The sequence below is a fragment of the Orycteropus afer genome, unplaced genomic scaffold (genome assembly GCF_000298275.1).
Source record: "Orycteropus afer afer isolate SDZICR_OR568_19922 unplaced genomic scaffold, OryAfe1.0 scaffold00020, whole genome shotgun sequence".
In the NCBI taxonomy this organism is placed as follows: domain Eukaryota; kingdom Metazoa; phylum Chordata; class Mammalia; order Tubulidentata; family Orycteropodidae; genus Orycteropus; species Orycteropus afer.
Window position 1 is genome coordinate 166,185 of NW_006921607.1, and position 3,583 is coordinate 169,767.

Sequence of the window (3,583 nt, forward strand, 5' to 3'; positions counted from 1 at the left end):
ACAGCCTCCTGGTCAAGGTACAGATTCCTCATGAGTACAATCAAGTGCTTGGGAATTCCCATTCTTCTCAATGTTATCCATAATTTGTCATGATCCACACAATGTAGTTATAGTTCATTCATATAATGGAGTATTATACCACTGTAAAAAGCAATGAAGAAGACCATGGTTATGGTCTTTCAGCATAACATATGCTCAAACAGAGTAATACACTACAGAAGAAGATTGTTCTACATCCAACTTTGATGAGTAGCAACTGGGGTCTTAAAAGCTTGCAAGTGGCCATATGAGATGCAACAATTGTCTCTCCTCATCCAGAATAAAGAAGAATGAAGAAAACCGAAGACGCATGGAAACAATTAGTCCAAGGGGTCTAGTGGACCTCAGCCTACATGACCCTGAGACCAGAAGAACTAGATGGTACCCAGCTACCATTGTCAACCACTCAGAAAGGGATCAGTGTAGGAGATCCTGAATAGAGTGGAAGAAAAATGTGGAGCAAAACACAAAATCATAAAAAAGACCAGGTTTACAGGTCTGATAGAAATTGGTGAAACTCCTAAGACTATGGTCCCTGCTCACTCTTCAGGCCTGGAATTGAACTCAGTCCTGTGGCTTCCAACCAAGTGATAAACAGGCATACAAGGTGAACTTTTATACCAGGAAGGTATACTCCTTAGAACAATCAACCTGGGAGATCAGAAGGGCAGGAAAATAGCTCAGAGGGCAAGTATGCATAGGAAAGAAGGTTACAGGGAAAAGGTAACCACAGGGAGGAAGTGGAAAGAGAGCTGTTACATTATGGAGAATGCAATCAATATCATGAAACAAAATGTGTATGAATTGTTGTATGGAAAATGAATTTGCTTTGCAAACTTCCACCCAAATCACAATAAAAAATATAAGCAATGAGGAAGATTTCTATATTCATTTAAAATATAATCTCTAAGATATCTTAAGGAAAAAACAGCAAGCAATTTGCAAGATAAATGTGTATAATTTGCTATCTTATCTGTAAGAAAGGAATGGAAGTGTGTGTGTGTGTGTGTTATGTGTGTGTGTCCAAAAGGGAAGTAAGCCAAAAGTAAATTTAAAAATTGTTACTAATAAGAAGAAAGAGAACTTGGGAGAAGGAATAGGAATTTAAAATCAATTTTATATAATGTTTTACAAAAATAAGTTAATTCAAAAAGAAATTAAAGTAATCCCTAAAAATAAAAATAATATGAAAAAAGATAACGCTACTGTGTATCAGGAACAACCATACAAAGGATAACTACAGCAAATGATTTGGAAACATAGTATTTTGGACATGCATTCATAGTGAACTACATCTAAAGGACAAAATGAATGATACAGAAATCTCAAATTGTGCACAGTAATTTTATATTGTGGGTAATAAAATTGTTGCATTAGTTTCCTATTGCTGCTGTAACAAAGTGCCACAAACTTAGTGGCTTGAAACAACACAAATTTATTATCTCACAGTTCTGGAGATGAGATGTCCAGAATGGGAAAAAATCAAAATGTCCGCAGGGCTGTGTTCACGTCTGAAGATTCCAGGGAGAATATATTTTCTTGCCTTTTCCAGATCCTAGAAGCTACCAGATTTTCTTGGCTTATGATTCTTTTGTATCTTCAAAGCCACCAATAGCCAGTCTAGTCTTTTTCACAATGCCATCTCTCTGTTTTTGACCCATCTGCCTACCTCTTCACCTTTTAAAGACCCTTGTGCTTACATTGGACCCTCTCAGAAAATCAAGGGTACTCTCTTTGTTTTAAGGACAGGTGATTAGAAACATTAAACCCATCTGCAAACTTTAATTCTCAATTGCTGTGTAGCATCACATATTCACAGATTCTGGGGATTAGTATATGGACATCTTTTGGGGGGCCACTAGTCTGTTTACCATAGTTTTCTCTCTGGTCAAATGTTCATGTCTATCACACACATAGGAGCTGTGGTGTTACTGTGGTAAAGCGTTGGGCTGCTAATCAAAAGGTTGGTGGTTCCAGCCCACCAGCTGCTCTGTGGGACAAAGATGGGCAGTCTACTTCTATAAAGATTTATAGCCTTAAAAATCCTGTAGGGCAGTTCTACTCTGTTCTATATGGTCTCTATGAGTCAGAAGCAACTTGATGGCAGTGGGTATCCCACATATAAATACATCCACCTCATTCCAAAGCCCCCAAAAACCTCACCTATTACAGCATCAGTTCAAGTTCAAACTCACATCCAAGTCTTTTTAGCCCTAACATCCCAAATTTCATCATTTATATCTCCTTCATCAAGTATCAGTTATACCCAGTAAGACTCTGGGTATAACTCATCCTGAGACCAATTTCTCTCTATCTGTAAACCTATGAAACTTAAAAAACAAGCTATGTTTCCCAAAACACAATGACAGGACAGGAAGCCAATTATATTATTCAATTCAAAGGGAGAGAAAATGGAACAATGGAGTTTTGGGCCCCAAGAAATTTCTAAATCCACTGGGGTTAATTTCAAGGCCTGAGAATAATCCAATGTGGCTTGAGACACCTTCTTAGAGTCATCCTTTTCTATGAAAGGTAGTACATGTTTACAGCTCTATAGTTTTATCAGCTTGCTTTTTTGCCTGCAGAATCTTGAGGGTCTGACAATATTCTTTCATTTTACACTCTCTCTGTCCCCTGTAATGAGCCCTGGTGGTGCAAAAGTTAAGCCCTGGCTACTAACTGAAAGGCTAATGGTATGAACCCACTCAGCTGCTCTATGGGAGAAAGAACTGGCTCTCTACTTCTGTCAAGATTATAGCCAGAAACCCTATGAGGCAGTTCTACTCTATTACATGGGGTCACTAGAGTTGTAATTGACTCAATAGCACCCAGCAAGAATGACAGGGTGGGTCCTCTGGATATGTCCCAGAGAGTCACTCCATTATACAACAGGCTCCTCCACAGGTATTTCCTAGATAATCCCATCACCTCTCTTCTGGCTTCTACAGATGCCTGATTGCTTCAAAGATCCTTCTGTGTGAGGGAATATTCACTAACAACAAGTTATTCATCCACACCCTTTGGGTTTCTTTCCAGAGAATGCTTTCCTGACAATAAATCTCCTCATTTTAGTGTCTTCTGAAATCTATACAGGCTGAGAATTTTCACAAATCTAGTCCTCATTCATTTTGGCTTAATAACTCTTTCACCAATATATTTCTTTCCTCCTGTATTTTACTGTGAGCAGCAAGAAGAAATCAGGTCACTTTTTCAACACTTTGCCTGGGAATCTCCTCAGCTAAATATCTAAGTTCATCATTTACAAGTTTTTCTTTCCATATAACTTCAGGATACAATTCACCTAAGCATTCTGCTTAGGATTTCCCTTCCTCCAATTTCTGATAACGTATTCCTCATTTCAATCTGAACCCTCACCAGGAGTCAGATAAATTGGACTTTATAAAAATTAAAACTTAGTCCTTCAAAGTACACTATCAAGAAAGTGAAAAGACAGCCCACAGAATAAGAGACAATTTTTGCAAGTCATAGACTCAGAATATATAAAGTACTCTTACAATTCAATAATAGAAAGACACACACACAC